This window comes from Taeniopygia guttata, chromosome 1, assembly GCF_048771995.1.
Source record: "Taeniopygia guttata chromosome 1, bTaeGut7.mat, whole genome shotgun sequence".
NCBI classification, from domain to species: domain Eukaryota; kingdom Metazoa; phylum Chordata; class Aves; order Passeriformes; family Estrildidae; genus Taeniopygia; species Taeniopygia guttata.
In genome coordinates, this window is record NC_133024.1 from 94919756 (window position 1) to 94940223 (window position 20468).

Below are 20468 nucleotides of genomic sequence, written 5' to 3' on the forward strand. Positions count from 1 at the left end.
TTTTCTGTGACTTCCAGCTAAATTGAATCTCTTGCATTATTAACTTTTATTTGATTCTTTCAGGACTTTCATTCAGCTGAGAAGTTGATCATGGTATTTTTGGCTAGTAAGCCAATTTATGGACAGTTGGAGTCTGAGGTTTATTTTTGCAGCAACAATGCCCTATGTTTATATTAAAATAATTTTTTTAAATGCCTGAGGCAGACATAGATCTGGTAAAATAGTGTTACAATATCTTTGATATAATAATTATGCAGGTTACTCTGTAGTTGCATCTTAGCGGTGAGCATATAAGTTATATATGGGTCATAACACAAACCTCTTGAACTGGTATTCAATGAAATTACAACACATGCAAGATCTTCTCGTTCTCTGAAACATTACTGAGACACCGATAGAAAAAAAGTACTTATTTTTCCACTTCTATATGATTAGAATTTAATCTGAGAAGACTATTTCAGAAACATGCATTTTTGATTTCTTGTGCCAATTGAATTTTGAAGCAGTTCATATGACTGAGCAGCTGTTCAGCTGCTCTGCTTTTGAAATGAAGTAACAGAGTTGGCTTCAAAATCAAAATCAGGAAAACTGATGAGTTCTCATGAGTTTCCTTCAATTGCAGAAACCAATGATTTGCTGCTTATTACTGCTTAGAAATTTTGAACTCAGTTATGGCAGGTTCATATCTATCTTAGAAGTTGTTTTTACATTGCTGTGGTTCACAGATAAGATTTTAAAATTAAATCCTTCTTGAAATAATTTCTTGCTCTACAAAACCAGTATTAAAGTTTCCATGACTTAAATAAAAAGGAAATAAATAATAGAAAATAAATTGATAATAAATAAGCATTTGATAATAATATTTCACTTAATTGATTCTCAGTTTGTACAGATTTAACTGTCAGGAGAAAGAGATACTGTATTTATCTTTGATCACTTCTAGAAAAAAAGATCCAAGACTATTGTGTTAAAAGGATATAATCAACACTATGACTTGAAATCAATGTGGATTTTAAAACTGAATACAGAATGGGAATCTGGACCCTAAAGCAGCAGATGTAAAGTTGAGGATTAAAAAACAGATAGGAAAATGTTGGGAGTTTTCCAACTTCTATATTCTACCATTCTCATTTTCACTAGTACTTCAGATGTAACTATGAACTGTAATGAAAACTCACCTTGCAGTCTATTTTTGACTTTTTATTTGGTCTCTTTTTTTCCATCTGGTATACGTTAGGACATGAACTAAAGGGCAAATTTCTTCACTCCCTATTTTATTTGTCATTTAAATTTGGAGCAAAATTTTCAGAGAAACAAAACTGCTTGAGTCTATGGATCCTTACTATGTATCAAAACACTAACCTTATGTTAATTTCTGGAACTGAAAGGGATCTCAACCTACTTGTGCAAGAGGTCTAATTTTTCAGATATTTACATTGTATTTTTTTTCTTTCCATGACCTGATAAGGAGTTATACCTAATCCATATAAAAACATTTTGACAACCACTTTGAGTTAAGTTTATTCAAATAACTGGCTTTCATTTATTCATATACATATTCATATGTTTTATGTACTAGCTTTTGATCCAGCCTTCCCTATATCTTAAGTTGTTTTGATCTGGTTTTTTCCTTCTATAATCCTTCGCTCATTAGGAAATTACAAACATTACTCACATCTTTTTTGGCTTTTGTATTTGTAGGCTGAAGAAACAATATACTTTTAATTCCATGTTCTAAATTAGTTTTCATTCTCTTTATCATTCAAGTAATTTTTCCTTTTGTATTATCACATTCCCAACCATTTGTTTTCTTAAATATTAATTTAGTTGTATGTATGCTATTTCTGATATCTTGTCAGTAGTGTGTGTGCTTCCCTTTTGTTACTGGATGTCTCTGTCAGCTCTTCAGCACTGCCTATTTTTATTTTTTTTTTACATTTATTGTCATGGGAATACATAATCCCCAACTACTGCAACAGTTAAGTTTTTCAGTCAATAGCTCCCAAGAAGAAGGAAAATTCTACTTGGTATTTTTCATTTTGTGTTACTGATTTTCAGCTGGTATTTTTGTCTGATTATAAATGGTTTGTATTGGAAGGAACTGTAAAGGTCATCTCATTCCAACTCCCCTCTCAAGTCCCATGGACAGGGACACCCTCTACTAGACCAGGTTGCTCAAAGCCCCATCCAACCCAACTTTGAACATTCCCAGGGATAGGGTATCCACAACTTCTCTGGGCAGCCTGTTCCTGAGGTAATCACCCTCAGGAAAGAATTTCTTCTTAATGTGTAATCAAAACTGTCTTTCAGTTTAAAGTCATTGCCCCTTATCCTATCACTACATGTCATTGTAAAAAATCCCACCTCAGCTCTCTTGCAGACTTCTTTTATGTACTGGAAGGTTCCCTAGAATCTTCTTTTTTCCAGGTTGAACAATCCCAGCTTTCTCCGTCTACCTCCATAGGAGAGGTGCTCCATCCATCTGATCATCAAAATCATTCCGTTTTTCCTCTTTCATTGCACTATTTTTCCAATAGAAGTCATCCCATCTGAGTTGCTGCAGTCAAAATACATTACTATTTCCCTATTTTGGAGAGGGTTTTTTGTTTGTAGTTTGTTGCTTGGTGTTTTTATAGAAGTATTTAATGTAAGTGTTGTGGACTAGAACTAATAGTGTGGTTTTTAATGGCTTCCAAGAAATCATATTACCAGTCCAATGGTCCTGTATTAATTTATACATCTAATTAACTGTAATGAATGCAAGACACCTGCCTGTGTAAATACTTCAGTTCTTTATGGTTTGTTGTTTGGCATGCAAAAGCTTCTTGATACCAAACTTAATTAATGACTGTAGTGTAGATGTTCATAATAATTTACTATAACTTTGACTTGTGGAGTTGTAAGATTTTCTACATTTGATTTTCAGTTATGCAATTATTTATTGAGACTATGTAGTGAAAGACAGAAATTTAGGGCAGCAGCCTATAAAAGTACAAATCTGTCTGACAAAAGAAAATTAACCTTGATCTGCAGAGCAGAATTTTGGTTTAGCTCTACCCATTAATTCTTGAATTTCTTGGAAATACACTCCAAGGACTTTGTCATTTTAACATTCTTACCTAACACAGTGAATGGTTTGTAAGAACATATGTTTTCTCTTTTCAGTAGCTTTTTAGTCTCTGTTCCAGTTTTGCCTTCATTGCTGATATATTCTCTGCTATAACACGGTGAGGCATAATAAACCTAAATTCTTAGCACTTTCTAGGGTGAATATTATTGTCAGGATATTGTTATACATTTTCCTTTTAGCTGGGGGCCTTCATTCCAATTCTCACTACACTCAAGAGATCTCATTTGCACCTAATTTTGACTTAGGTTGGATATATTTTCAGCAAAGCCCAATGAATATATTTGTAATGACAGTACACCCTATGCTGGGTGGGAAATGACATAATGCAAACAAATCTATTGTCTTCAAAATAGCTATAATATCTACAAATCAGCCTGAAAGTCACTGTGTTTTAGATTTTCTTGCTGTTGATGTTAAGGGAGTTTTATTTTCTGAAGTTTAGTGAATATAATAAATGCTGCCAGAAAAGATTTCAACAAATGTTTTTCATTACAAAAGTTTGAATGGCAAGTAAGTAAGTATAGTGAATAGCAATAGTAATGCAAAAGAGACTATATCCTCTGGTAGCCAAAATATTTATTTCTGATCTTCTTTTTCATTGAAGGAAAATGACTTGCTCTATATTATGAAATTTGACAAAGGTGTAAATCCAACATAAGGTATATAAACCTGCAAGCTGAGTAAAATATAGCCCCTTTTCTTGTATATATTGCTGTACTTAGAATTGTATCACAAGATAGTTTAGGCTGTGAGGGACTTCAGGAGGTCTCCAGTCCAATCCTCTGCCACACTTCTCAGGACATGTCTTCCAGCCCTGTCATCAGTTTTGTTGCCCTTCTCCAGATGCATTCAAAAACTTTCACATCCCTATTAAGTTGTGGGGCCATAGTCTTATTAGGAAACAAGTTTGATAACAGATAGCTCTAATCATACCCTCAATGTAGGAAATTAATTCCATCTGTAGAAAGCAATATATAATTGTAAGCCTATGTAAACTTTTTATTAAGACAGGTTTTTGAAAAGATCATAATGATTTTGATGTTGACTCAAACACTGTTCTTAGGTTTCATCAAAAGAGAAATTTTTCACCAGCAGTTTATAAAACTTTTGAACTGACTTAATATGTTTTCCAGGTATTCTTTTTTTCTGGCTGTAGAACACAAAAGAACCTACATCTGACCATCTTGGCTTGTATGTCATGACATTCAATTGATCAACCAGCAGGAAAGCAAGACAGAAAACAACCAGAGTAAGATGGGATTAGCTCAGTTTGTTAGAACATGGTGTTAATAATGCAAGATAGAGGGTTTGATTTCCATATGGGCCATTCTCCTAAGAGTTGGACTGAGGTGTATTTGATGATCCATGTGGGTCCCTTCCAACTCAGTATATTCTGTGATCCTGTGAAAATTCTAATTCAAGTTTCATTTAGGTGGATAACCACAGCCTTAAGATAAATAGTTAGGAGGAAAAGCTACTGTTGTCTCTTTTAAATTACAGAACCAAGGGTCAAAGAGCATGGTTGACTCTAGAATTACTTCTCCAGAATTGGATGGCTTACTTTTGGCAATCTCAATAATCCTAAAGACCCTAAATTTTTTGTTAAACATCTGATGTGCTTCCAGGAATGTCAGGCCAGGAAATTATATTTATGCAGCAATTAAATTTAGAATTTTCTATAGTGTAAGTGTTTTCTTACCAAAAAACTACCAAGCTAAACCCCCAAATTATAATTTTAATTTTATCTTTCTGTATATTACTTTAAATGCTGTGCAGTTATTGTCTGAAAGATAATTTGCTCTACCGCTACAGCATCAAACCTGTCCAAGGATTCTGATGTTGTAATTACAGATACTGCAAAAGGGGCTTTTTGCAGCTTTTTAGAAAATTATGCCAAAAAATAATTAAAAACTTTCAAGACATTTTGAAGACAAACTAACCTATTAATTATTATCCAATCTCATTATTTTTCTTACAGTCAAAGGAAAACAGTTACTAGAAAGTCCAAATACACTGTTTGACAATCTATTATGCAGGGTAATATGGTTGCAGGAAAGCCATGGAAATGACCTTTTCAACATTTTTATTGAAGTATTGCCTTGAACAGCTAGAATGAGAGCACTGGCAGTCAACCTTAAAATCAAATGAAATCCACTGAGTGTAGGAACTAAAATAGGGCAAGAGAACCAGAGAAAATTACTCAATAGACCATTTTAGTCCCAAGCTTGTAGACTGTGACTTGAGATGGCAGGTGAACTGGTGTGAAAAAAACACAAATTCATCCTTAAGCTTTCTTCCAAAGTTTAAACCAAAATACTATTAAAACTCTGAAAGACCACTTTGTGAAATACCTAAACCAGTAATTTCTATCTCTGTCATTGATTTTGTTTGTGTGTAAATGCATGCATACTCACAAAATAAGCTGGTTTTTTTCATAATAGCAATGGAGATTTATCTGCATTTTACTAACACAGTTCTGGATTTAGTCACCAGGAGCTGTAATCTACATTACTGACATTATTGAAAAGGGATTTATTCTGACACGTGCAAATATTTGTATATTATATGAACAATTACACTGACGTGACTAGATGTGTTTTTCTTCCAAATTCATAAAATTATTCTCTCTCTAGGAATAAACTATAGTCATTGTCACTATTATTTTTGTACTGATGGCATAGTACTAACTATAACATAAAATACGGAAAAATCAAAAATAGTATAAAATTGAATATTGTTAAAAGTCAAAATCAGTAAGTATATTTGGTGTAGGTGTTGATGCATTGGCTGTGCTGCAGGTATGTCCTCTGTGAGAAGAAACCAGGGATTGTCCAATGCTGGACCTTGCTGGTTTCAGATGGCTTTAAACCAGACCCACTGCAGGACACAGGGCAGCCCATTCCCTGTGCCAGCCTCTGTTGTCCTGTTATTTTAAAAGTTTCAAAGTTCTTTTAAAAGTTTTCTATGCCTTCTGATGTCTACATATTTGTAAATATGTAATTTAATATGTTTACATATTACATACTACTGGAGTTTCTCACACATGTTCATGTAAATAAGGATTGTTTTACATTCTTCTTTGTGAGAAGAAGAAATTGATAAACTGTTAGTTTGACCAGTGTAGCTGGAGAGGCAGCAATTTGATCCTCCAATCCACTGTCATTTTTAGAATTCTATATATTGCAATGACAGAAATAATCTTCCTCTCTTTTCCATCTTTCACATCTAGTGTGAATGTGTGAGTTATTTCGTGTCGTAGTACAACAAGCCTCCCCTCACCTCTGGGTCTGCGTAGATCTGTCTGGGGTGCATGAGCGAGGTAGGGGGAGGAAAGCTGGTGTTTTAATGCTTGTCTCTGTTCTTACTAGCTGAATCTACTTCCCACAGACAAATGTACTTTGACCTTGATGGTGTTGCAAGTTATTTCCCCGTCTATTTCTCAACCCCCTAGATTTCTTGTTCTTATTTTTATCCCGTTTCTCTTCCCCCATTCTGCTGAGGCGACAGAGTAAGAGAGCAGCTGGGTGGGTGTTTAACAGTTAGCCAATGTTACCACAATAAGAAAATTCTACCACAATGACGAAATTATTAGCAGCCTTGATGAGTATTCATAACAAGAAATGCAGCTTTTTTCAGTTTTATCAGTAAGTGTTTGTGGATTTCTTTAAATAACATGAGCAACATGATTATTCCTAGACTCTCCTGATCTTCTGGCTTATGTTCATCTTTTGGGGATAGCTGAAAGATATAAATAAAGCTTATGGCTTTTTATCTCCAACTTTTGCCATATCTTCTCTGTTAATTGTATACTCGACTTTTCCTATTCAGTCAGTCTATGACCAGCCCTAGAGGATGTTTACTTAGAGCATTTTAACTCACTTAAATGTAGCAGTACTTTGCAGATTTTTGCTCTGATTTGATAATGGAAAGATTTGTTGCATTTAATAACATGAAAATTTCATGGAAATTACCTTCCTTGAAGTACACAAGAAGCAGAAGCAGATGCACACCAGTGTAAACACCACAGTGTTGTAACTGGACTTTAACAGAACTTTCAACAATATTCTAGTGTAATGTCTAAGGACCCCCAACAAAATAGAAGTTTATATTAATTGTTCAGAAAAAAAACCCATAATGATAGTTTCTCTATTTTGGGAAGGAAGAGGTGGGTTTTATTGTTGTTATGTTGAGACCTCTTTAAGTATAATATTTCGTACTCTGCAAATTTATCTTTCAGACTTCTTTTCTTTGTATTTTTAACAGTCAACTGAACCAAATTCAAGTATTTAATATAATTCATCTGTTCATTTGGCTTAAACTCATGCAAAGACTTTTAAATTCTACATCTGTATCACAGTATCACATTTTTTTCTCTGCTCTTATATTTAAAAAAAGATATTTTTCAACTAATCAAACCTGACAAACTAGACAAAGAATGAAAGTATTATTACAGACACCAATTATCATGAAAAAGGAGAAAAGTTTTCATAATATTTTGATATTTAATCTTCTTCTTCTTCTTCACTTTCTTATCTGGGTATCTTACTTCAAGAGTTTAAGACCTCCAAAGTAGTATTTGCTTCAAAAGGGAGAAAAAGTACAAGAAAAACAAAACACCTCTGGTCTAAAATCTGATCACTTCTAGTATCCCTGAGTCTTCTTTCAGGTTAAAACCCCTGAAACATACAAAAACATGCTGTTTTCTCAGTTCCCTTCAGAAGGATATTTATTCCATGAGTTAGGAACAAGAGTATGCAAAGTAAATATTTTAGTTTTTTAAATTTTTTGGGTTATTTTAAATAGTCTTAATGGTAATACTACAAGTGAACTTTTCAGTTTTCCTAAGCTGTATGCATGGAAAATTTGTATTAGCAATGTAAATATAAAACAAAATAGAAAACATCATAAATATCATTTATGCATTGAACCGTTTGTGAATGTATGTTATACAATTTAATTATTTTTTTTGTAATGGACCAGGGAGAACAATCCATAGACCAAATATAAAAATTCATCTCAGGGGACAAGATTAATTTGTGATTTTCTTTGGATGACATAATATGCTATTTTGAATTCAAATTAAATATAAAGCTGAAGAACATCAGTTAAGGCTATCAAATTTGAAACTACATATCACAATAAATTAAAATAAAAACAAAAATCTTGATTTTACACAGCAATAAGGTCTTTATATTTTATTAAAAAGACATGTGGTAGTCTGTCATATTCTAATAATTTAAATTTAAATTAACATTTATTGCATTTTTCTCTTTACAGAAATGAAAATTTTAAAAGTAAAAGCCTCGAACAATGGTATAACTTATTAAATACGCTTATTCCTCAGAATAGTGTTTTTACCTCAGCAACTACTTATTTTGTATAGAATAAAATAATTTTTCAGTGTTATAACATGGCCTATGTCAAATTCAAGGACTGACTTGCCTTGCAAAATAGTGTAATTGGAATATATTTACATTTTTAATCTAGAGCAAGATTTGGCCATTGTCTTATTTTGGAAATGGGAGTGTGTGTTCTATTTACCATCTGTTAGAGGTGAAGCAGTTATTTTCTATTAATTGGGCAGTTTTTCGTTATTGTTTCCACAACCCATCCTTCCTTCCAGGGAGAGATCTTCTGTTAATGGGCCATTGGGTGCCACAGCACAACTGATAAAATTACATCATCCCACTGTGAGAAGCTCTGCCCAGAGGGAGGAGCCAAGCATTCCTACCTGGATACAATCAGAGATTTGAAACAACAGACACAGCCTTTTCCCACTGGATTCCCAGAAGAGCAGCTGTCTTCTCCACTGGATTCCCAGAGGAAGACCAGACCCATCTACACCACCACTGGATCTTCAGAGAAAGACTACACCCTTCTACAGACTCACTGCTTCTACAGAAACACACCTGTCACTGCAAGGGGACTGCAGCCACCATTGAATAGAATTGCTACCAACACAATACCTGAAAGAAAATAAGAAATGTTCTTGTGTATAAACAATTATTTTATCTTTTTATTAATGTTTAGATCAGAAACATGCACTTCTGCTTGTTAAATCAGTATTAATAGACTTATGTGGTGCTACATGAAACCTTGAAAAATCAAATATGTATCTCTAAACGCTTCAACAGCTTTTAAAATCTTGTCCAGATGTAATATTGAGATCTTTTCAAACAGGTGTCAGTGATCATATAAGTTGCTGAAATAGTCATTTCTGTGAAGTATAGTTCTGTTTAAAAGAAAAAAAAAAATACAACAAAAGCAAGCAAAATGATAAAAAACCCCAACAAAACCAAAAAACACAAACAAACCAACCAACCAATAAAAAAAACACAAACCAAACCAAAAAAAAAAAAAAAAAAGAAAAAAAAAAGAAAAAAAAGAACTAACACTCAATCCTAAACAAAAATAACTCACAACCTTATTAGGACAGCAATCCCTTGTGTACATTGTACTGAGATAGGAACAGATCAGCCCTCAGCATGCTGGAGACTTTGCCTTTCCCAAATCTACAAAACAGGCACATGGAGCCAGGCTTTGAGGCACTGGTTTTATTAATGAGTTGCACAGCCACACACAGTTGCATGTATAAACTACTGGTTACAATAAAAACAGAAAAACTGACTTGGAGTATTTATTAATGACTTTTTCAAGCATCTCCTCTAAAAAATTCCCTGATTTGTGACCATGATTCCACAGGAGCTAACTCTCTACTCTCTAACTCTCTTACTTCCCCAGGACCAAAAGCAAAGCAGTCAGTCCTTTGAAACAGCAGGCTGAAGTGATCTAAGGGAAGAAGTTGCATGATGCAGAAGGAGAAGCTGGAAGAAGTGTCAAGGAGGCAAGGGGGAATCCAATTGCTGTCTTCAATTACTCAGTGGATTGCTACAGGAAGGACAGAGCAACGTGCTTCCTAGAGGTGCACAAGCAAAACTAGAGGAGTCAATGAACACCAGCTGCAATAGAGTGAACTGTGATTCAATATAAGAAAAAAGTGCTTTAGTGACGGTGGTCAGACCCTGCAAAAGATTTCCATAAAGGTTGTGGAATCCCTGTCCTTAGAAACATTCAAAACTTGACCTGACAATACCCTGAGCAATCTGGTTTGCCTGTTATCTCTTCAGTAGCATGTTGGCTCAGATAATATTCAAAGAAACTTGAATTATTTTATGATTCTATTATTATATGCACTGATAAAACATATTTAAGTGCTGCCTATGAAAATAGAACTGCAGTTTTTAATTTTATCTAAGTAATTTTTTTATTTATTTTACACTTCCATGGCCCTACAATAATTCTGGCTAATGAAGAAAATTTAAAACTAAATAATGGTGTTCAAAATTACTAACTTTTAAGCTTGCATAGTCCCTTTAAGGTCCCTTCCAACCTAAACCTTTCTATGATTCTATGAATATCAGCTCTGGGGCTTTTTTTGTTCTTGAGAAAAAAGGGAAATTACATTTATTTCCCTTTGTGTAAAGCAACTTTTAAAAAGAGATATTTTTCTGTGTTTTTTCCAATTAAATATTTTAGCATAGATAACAAAGCCCAAGTTTTAAATTATTTGAAAGTTGTATTCTAAATGTTATTAAAATAATCAATTACCTGAAGTAGTTTAATCAATAACCTAGTGACACCAGATTCCTAGTAGTAATTATCTAGGGGCCTGAGTGGAAGAAAAGAAAGAGCTGAACACATCAGATTTAGTCTATCACAGTACAAGAAGCCTTGTGAAAGAGGAAAAATCGTGGTCAGGGGATATATTTTCACTGGTATCAAAGGGCACACAAACCTGATTTCTTCAGGATTTGTCCAGGTCTAGCTCTGCCTAATACATATATTCATATCTGGCTGATACAGAATGTAATTATTAAATCTGGAGATCATACCAAGGCTGGCAGGGCTGCCAAGAATATGTATACAGAGTTTAACATCATCTTGGAAATTGGTATGAAAAATATGTAATTCACTACAGAGAATATATTGCTTTGCAGTCAGACATGTTACACTGGGAAAAAAAAAATCAGGTCTAAAAATTGAACTATACTGATGTCAGTCCTTTAGAAAAAAAACTACAGGTTACAGTGGATCACAAGAACATGAGTCATCAATGTCACCCTCCTGTGAAAAGCGCAGATATTATACAGACAAATGATCTTTCTGCTCTGCTCTGCACTGACAAGACCTCAGCTGAGTATTTCTCTGGTTTTTGGCAGCCCTTCAAGAACCTTCAGAAACTACTGGAAAGACTCCAGAGAGGTTTACAAAAACCAATTTTTACTACAGGAAAAATTGAATTAAATGGGAATATTTAAATTAAAGAGGAAAATACCAACATGTTACATGACAGCAGTGTTCAGGTACAAGATGTGCTGAACAATTTGTCAACTCTTGCCTATATCAGTGTGGATAAGACAAAAAACACTCAAAAAATACCAGTGAAATAGTAGAAGAGATTATTTGGGGCACATTGTGGAGTCTCATTTATGAGGGGTTTTCGAGAAAGATTTAGGGACCATATGTCCTGCTGGATGGAGCAAAAAGAGTTAGTTGAAAATTTGGCTTTGGTTTGTTCTATCTCAGGAAGGTGAAAATCAGCCAGCCTTTCACTCTGGGCAGTAGCTTCTGGGGAGAAGGTGAAGGATATTTCAGAGGCTAGGAGCCCTCCAAATAACAATAAAACCCATTTTAAAATTCAAACTCTTTCTCATCCTTTGGTCTTAAAGGAAAAGCAGTTTGTTTACCTCTAATGTGAATTACAGACCTAATTTTTCACTGTTTTTTAACATTAGACTGCCTATATTATTTATGAGGGTTAAAATGCTGTATTATCTAAAATTAGAGAAGCTGTTAGTGGAAAGAGAACAGCAGAAATGTCTCCTTCCATCCCCCACTTTTAATCACATGTATAGCAAAGAGTCTAAACCAGGAAATTTAGTTTGGTTTGACTATCAAACCCCAGTGTTCAGAATAAAACACTAAAGTGGCAAAGGAGCTGATTTTTTCATTCTTTTGTATAGCCATGGGGAATGTCAGAAATGTAATGAATAATAATCTGGCCCAGGCCAGAGGGATGTCAACTGTTCCCGAAAAAGAGCAATATTGTCTTGGGATAGGACAAAAAAGTTAAGGGTGGTACTGCATATTATTTCAAATAATCCTCTCGGTTATCAATTTTACACAGTTGCATTAAAACCCATGAAGAGATACATTTTCAATAAATACAGAACACAGCAGGCACCATGGATACATTTTTAATAAGAGATCACCACTGAATGAAGATTATTGTTTGATTAAATTGACTGCCTGATGGTGAGGCTCCCAACAAATAAACACAGCCAAGAATTTAATCAACAAACTGCATCATATTTGCATCTATTCCACATTCTGTCTACTTAGAGAAGGAACAGATGCAGACTCAGTAGGAGTCAGAAGGCAAGGAATCAATAGGGAAATACTCTATTAAGAAGAAGTTTCTGAATTTATAATCCAACCTTGACCTAAATATGTTTAGATTCTCACTCCGATAGTTCTTTCAAACTGATGGTCTCCAAAATCCATATTCTCTCTGTTTAACAATGTCCTTTTGCTGGCATCATTAGTCTTAGTAAAATGCTGAAATAAATTCTCTTTTTAAGCCCTTCTGACATATGCTAGTGCAGATGTTACTCTAAACAGCTAACCTCTGCCTGTGGTTTATTTTAGTGGTTAGCCACATCTGCTTTACAGGGATTTGCTGCCCAAAGTAAATAAATAAACAGGCCTGTTTCAATCCATCTAGGGCACAGAATTATAACTGACTCTTTTTTGTGGGAGTCACCAGACTGCAGGACCTTTGGATGCATGTCGGGAACAGCATTATCCTTTACTTTGGCAGTAAAAGTTGTGCATGGGCTGGGGCTGGAGGTGGCTCATCCCATGTTCACAGAAGCAACTGCGCACAGGACAGCTGAATCACAGACTGGCTGTGTCAAAATGCCTCCAGCAGCTTCTGCAGTGTTTTGCCACAACCTGCTTTCCTGGAAGCTGCACCAAACACAAGGTGTAGCAAATGGCTCCTCCTCTTGGTACCAATGTAGATGGGCTCCATCCTTGGCCTCCCACTTTCCATCCCCTTTTATACAGCCCAACCTGTCTGGTCTTAGTTTGGCAGCTTACTCCTGAGAGTAAGAGTTATGGGGATGAGTTAAGGGTTGGTATTTACAGGATGGCCCTTCCCCTCAGTTCTTTTCAGAGAAATGAGAGTCAACAAAGAAAAATCCCTCACTTTATGTATTGCTTTGTTCTTTAACAATTTCTTAGCATTGTCATTACGTAAAAGCAAGGGCAATTCAGGAATAAGATCTTTACAGAAAAGTGCAAGGAATAGGCAGCTATTTCTTACTTAAAATTTAGACAGAATAAGAAAAATGCTATCATTTATTATTGCTTTAAAGAAGAAAAATATTTTCAAAATATTCTTTTAAAGAAGGATCTGCACAAAGTATTTAGTTACATGGATATGTTCAAAGCACAGATATTTATGTAGAAAAAGATATATAAAATATGCCCCTGTGAATACACCACACTGAAAATATGCATGTGTGTATATATACACTGTGCAAGAGTATATATATGTAAATATATATGGCTATATATGGATATATAAATTATATACTTTAATTCAAAAAATACTTGGTTTTATATACACAGTTTCATTTTGAGACTAGAAGTGTAAATACTGTATTTGGAATAATTAAATGTATGGTTGCCAACTTCATAAATTAAACCTTAATGGATAATGAAGTCATAGCAGCCTAAGTGTATTTTATGTTACGTGGTTTTGACCCTAACATAGTAAGGCCTTGCTGACCATCTTGCATTACTCACAGAAAATTTTTTTTCTGTAGATGTGGAATTTATACAGTTGATCACATGATGAATGGATTTCTTGATTTTTCCAATGTCGGGACAGTAAAATTTAACCCTTTGGAATCTGAAAACTGTTTAAAGAGTCGAGGCTGTTGGTTAATTGGATTGGAATTCAGTTTGAGGGAGTGGCTTCCATAAGGAAGATTCCTCTTTCTCAAGAAAGATTCAACTACTCTAGGGGCGCATTATTCACATGGAATTTGTAATGGTATAAGTAGGATATCACAACAGTTAATAGGAAGATACCCAGCCACTTTCACAGATGGGGTCAACTGGAGTCGACCCATCTTACAACAGGTGAGAAGAACCATCCTTAGCAGATGATTGTCTCTTTGCATGACCGATAGCAGGGCAAACCAATATGTGTGTCAGAGACAGAAGATTTTAAATATCTAAAGCTGTCTAAGATGAATTCTTCCTTAAGTTGCCTAAACAGCCTTATCTCCCCAGTGCCTGAATTTCAGGTAAGGGGAAGCCCACTAAGTTCTCATTCTTTTGTGAAGCTGGATATATATGGGGATGCTTGTCTGCATTCCTTCAACAGAGAATAAATATAAGCTAAAGTGGGCAATTTTTTGTCCCTGAGTGAGATATATAAACTGTACATTTAGATTATTGCATTCTTTTTTTTACTTTTTTCCTTTATACTCAGCATAAAAAATAAGCAACTTTGCTACAAGTGAAAATTGTTTCTTATAAGGGTAATTTTATAATGTCTTATACATATGTGTAGGACTTTCTTCCCCTAATACAAATTCTCCAATTTAAGTGGATTAATTATTGAACTGTCATATTTCATAATCAGTAAAATAGCTTATGGCTGTAGCAAGAAACAATATAATATGTATACATAACTTATGCAAAATAACTCCTTGTATTTATCACTCTATTTAATAAAATCAAAAAGTAGAAGTTTTCATGGTTTTGATCATCACACTTTGCTGCTGAGTGACTCCAACAAGTATGTAAAGATTCAGAAATGCTGATTTCCTTAAATTTCCTAAAAACTGTATTCCAGTTGCTTTTGGAAATCTGGTGGAATTCATATAAAGGATTTTACTGTTTATGGGGAAATAAGGGAAATGGGTTACTTTTTGATTGATTCTAAGGAAATATATGACATAGAATTTTCAGGAGTCTGTTATCAATACTAATACAAAAATAGGAAGGTTTAGGTTGGAAGGAACATTAAAGGTCGTCTAATTCCAACTCCTCCATCATGGGCAGGATCAACTTCCACTAGACCAGAATCTCAAATATGCAAAAGCATACAAAAGCATATAATATATAAAAAATATACAAATACATAATGTAAAAGTAAAGTAAAAATACATCATACACACTATAATACTTTATCTAAGAGCTGAAATTCTTATTAATAATTTTATCATCTAGGAATACAGCAAATCTAATAGTATGAGAGTGCATGCATGATGAATTATACAATATTTTCTAAAGTGAACGCAATAGGCACTTCATTCCAGTATTTAGAAACAAAACTAGCCATGGCAGTTTTTGTCCTTTCAGAAAAAAATGCAGTATTATTCAGATAGCTCTTGTTTCAGGGAACCAAGACTAACTTTTTTTTTTTTTTTTTTTGAGCTCTCTTGACAGAAGTGACAGCAGGTTTAGATAAATCTCATTTTAATTTGCTTTCTCTTGTTTTAACCTTTCCCACATCACTACAGAGGAGAGATGTTGTAGCTAAATACATCTTCAGTCTGCTATTCTGTACTTAAACAAAACTTCCTTTCTCTTTAAAAGTAATCTCAGGCAAAAATAAGTTGAAGTACTCAGCGTGTATAACTTTCTGTCTCAAGATCTGAATATTATTGGGTTGCTCTCATAAGCTACTTGACCTATTGATGAACCAAAGTACATGTTCAGATTAAAGTGAATGTCTGAATCCAATCAATAGTTTGAAATTTTCTGCTACATCAGGTTTGATGATGACTTTTCAAGCTGTACTATATCCTTTTGACAGATTAAATAAGTATATTCATAGATCTTGTGGCTTTGACAAACTAATCACTGGAAGGTGAGATATATATCTTATGCACCCAGAAGATCTTTGCCACATTGATTAGTTACCTCCAGGCACTGCAGCAAGAAAGCTTCACATTTAATGCCTGACTACTTCTGTCATAGGTGCCAAAAATATTGTGATAAAATGGTTTAGTGGATAATGCTCAAACTTGTAATAAATAATTCTGATCACTGATGCCAAAAAGGAAATGGTTTGCGGATCTTGGTTATTTTTAATAGTACTTTTTTATTTGAGTGGTATTAAATTCAGTTGATGTATTGTTTACAGAAGGATGTGAGTATAAGAAAGAGTTGGGCCCATCACTTTCAAAGTCTAGTCAATGTGAAACAGTTGTTGGTGGATTATTAGACTGTTCTACATGTGGAGGCTGTCACTGCTTTAGTAAAGATGTGGAAGAATACATGAAAGTGATAAAAGACAGCAAACACTGATAATAAGACTAAGTGTGCAGACAAAATATTTGCTGGATGTTGCAAAGTGGGTTGCAATCTTTCACCCCGAGTGAAAGATTACACTACCTGTCTTTTTCTTTCTCTCTCTCTCTCTTATTCAGAGCAAAAAATATAATTTCACTAATCAAAAAAAAAATTTAAATCCAAATTCCTTATGACAGCCTACAGTAGTAAATATCTGAATGGCAATTGGTTTCCTATTGTGATTAACCTATTTTCTAGGGTTCTCCTCGTCTGTTGATACAGACAAGAGATTCCTCAAGTCATAAGTAGTTTAGACTTTTCAGAAGGTTCTCTGAGTCCAAAAGAATTATAGAGAGAGCTACCCAGTCTTCAGCAATTCAATTAAATTTCCAAAACTGCAAGGTTATGTGGACTTGTTTCATTATAGGAAGAATTCTACTGTTTGCGTTTTATAGATGAGGATTTGTGATAAAAGGATTTCTTCTCTGTCATTCCTTGTTTTGAACAGGATTCAAATACAGAGACATCTAAAGTAGCAGTGCTGGTATGCATTAGTATTAGAAACACAACTCATGTGGTTAATCTCTGAATATTTCTGTAAAGGAATGCTGTAATCTCTCCATATTGCACATCACCGCTAACATTTTCAGACCAAGTACAAAGGAACACTTGAATGCCAGTGGCTGTGCACTGAGAGCAACCTCTTAGAAAGACTTTCAGCTCTAAGTAGATCAATTTTCTGCCACTACAACAGTTTCTGGATTAGTAGAATCTCAGGAAAAATTAAGAGAATGTGTCTACCAAACCCTGCAATGTGACAGATTTAATTTATGACAATTTCAGGGTTCCTTTTCCTTGGATATGTGATTTCACCAAAACCAATAAAAAAGTAATTCCTAGCATTTCAAATAGCTTTACCAGGATTTTGAAGGTAGACTAGAGCCTGGATACTCAGACCTTCCAGCACAGATATAACTATAGTTCTTGTGCTTGTACTTTGCTATGGGAGATAAGGACTGGATGATGTAACAAATGTATAAACTCTGGCCCTGCTAAAGGCAACATAAATTCTTGTTTGAATGAAGCAGGACATTGAAATGAAGAATGAAGGTCTTTTGTAGTGCTTCTGACTGGAAATACAAAATTGTGCAACCTTGATCCTTTCTTTGAATCTTTCAAATTTACAGCGTTTGCTAAACCCAGAATTGGAACTTTCATAAACATCCTTTTAGATTATTCTTCCTTGACAGCAAGACTTTCTAGAACATATGAGTATTTTTTTCCATGTTTTTTTTTGAGAAAAATACAAATGAACTGTCTTATGCACACACAACAAATTTAGGAGAAAATCTTAATCAGTAGCACACATGTGCTCCATTATATTATCTCTGCAGCCTTTTGAGATGCATAAGTCTAGCCACAGAGCAAGCCTTCCATGAAGTCTAAGTCTAGACGCAAGGTACATTAGGCACCTATCTGACACAAGGAATTAGCTATTCTCTGTCTGTCTGCCACAACACAAAAAATACACCAGGTCAGGTTCTGGATTATATCTTCACCTATGGAGTCAGCGCCTTGCTAATTCCAGAATGATTCTGCATATTTAGCTTGCATTTGAACCTCCACCTGAGGAACTCAAAGCAGAAACTGACCATGAAGAATAAGCCCACAGTGCCTTAATCCCTCCATGGCATAGAATAATTTTCCCTGAAGCAAATCTTACACCTATTTCTGTTTGTCTTAAAAGGAACCAGCACCATCTGTATGATCCTGTTGAGATATTTTATAGCAGTTCCTCTACTTCTATGAATTTTCACAGGTGGAGACAATTATGTAGAGCACTACAAAATGTACTATCAGAGCATATATAATTTCCAGTTTATGCACTATATCACGGTAAGTGTGAATGTGGAGATGACCTTCTAGTGAATATTTATAAAGGCTGGTCAGAGCTAATCTACTAAAGCAGAAACCTGTGCCATCCTACCCTTCTAAATATATGACTTACAGATAAGAAAAAAAAATTTAAAAAGTCATGACTTGAAAATTTTCTAAATGTGACAAACACAATACCAATATAAATTAAAAGTATTTATAAATAGGAAACAATAAGAGGAAATCAAGCCTTGATATACAAAGATAAAAAAAGGCATACTTGTATCCTTCTTTACTCCCTGTGCAATAGAGGTTTCTACTCCATGTTCAAACATGATCTAATTATAATCTAAGTTATTAGCTAATTGGTTCCTTTCAGTACTTTTTAATGTGTTTTTACTTTCTTGTTTACATTGAAAATTAGATCCTTATTGTATCTTTCCAATAGATAATAGCATTTCTTTTGAGAATTGCTACAAATTGTCTGTCATATTACTGTGTGTGGCTGCTTGCAGAAGTAGGACATTTCATCCTGGTAAAGATAAGTGTTGATATCAAACAAAGCTAAGAGATGTGTTTAGGACTTAATTGCAAAAGACAATTATACTTTGAGCTTTATTTTTCTCTTTTTGTGAAACAACAAAGAATAATACTATCTGTTGGGGTTAATTAAAATGCAAATCAGAGCTGCAACTTATGACACCATGTCAAGATACAACTGTAATTTGCCTTCTTCATGGAAAAAAATCTCTGGCATGATAAAAATAGGAACTCTTTGGAATGTAACATTTTGACAGACCAGCTTTTCAAGGAGAAGCCTTTGATTTTCCTCTTCTGTACTTCTATGAAAATATGTCCAAAGTTACCACCGCAAAGAAATTTGCTTATAGTAAACAAAGCTACTAGACTAGGCATACCTATTCTTAGAGCCTTGAAGTTGTCCAGAAACTCAGATCAAATAAAAAAAGATTTATTTTCACTCAGATCTGCCAGACTGTATCAAGAATATACTACTGGGATGTTAATTCATAGCTAGTTAGTTTAGTGAAAAATTATGTAATATGTATAGTTTTCCAGCTTTTTAAACTTTATACTATTTGGTGAGTGGTAGGTTTGGTTTCAATTAAGCGGTAATTTTCTTTTCATGCTCTTCCTAGGTAGTCTTGGAAGACCAGTTGTTTTATTAAAAAGAAATACCCTGAAAAAGACCTCATTTGAAAATAATTTTAAAATTTCTATTTAAAAAGATAGTGTACTATTTTATAAGTTACACACTTTTTATTGAGAAAATTACAGCCCTTTACAGGTAATTTAATTAAAATTGTCCATTAATGTAATGGTGCATCATCATTATATGTTGTCAGCATATTCATTCCTGCTTCTTTCTTTGCCCATTCCTTGCCATGAACAAGAACCTTATAACACAGTAGGATTCCACTGAAAATTAGATGACTAATCCAACTGAAATTCAGATTTATTAGTAGGAACCCATTGCAAGCTCCATATACTGTTTGGCTCAGGCAGAAGGACCCTTGATTTACCACTAATTTTGAATGTAAATATATTCCACTGATACAAGAGGAAGATTCATGAGGTGCTTATTGGACTGGGATTGGAATCCATAGCAAGTCACCCCTCCTGTGAACGCAGCAGGTCTCCTGGCTGAGAGGTGCTTATCACCTTGTTCACACAGAATGTGGCTCTGATGCCACAGCTGGGTTTCACTGGGCCAGGACACAGCTGGTCCATTGCAAATCTGGGCTGAAGGGCAATGACATTTCTCTCATTTGAACAATTTGGAGAGTAGGGCTTATGGCAAAGGAAGTAAGGTGAGTCACTAATACCAAAAAAAAAAAATTATTTTTTCCATAATTTAGAATCCTTACCTTCAGCTATTGTCAGCTGAAAAGCCAGCAAAGGCCCACTCATGACCATGTCATAGGACAAAATTTTGCTGGCCACTTGAATCTATAACTGCAATTATAGTTATCATCAAAATGGTTGGAAGGACTGCTTTTCTTCCATTTCCTATAGAAAAGAACATATAAATTTAATGTTCATAATTCTTTTGGTACAAGGCAAAATA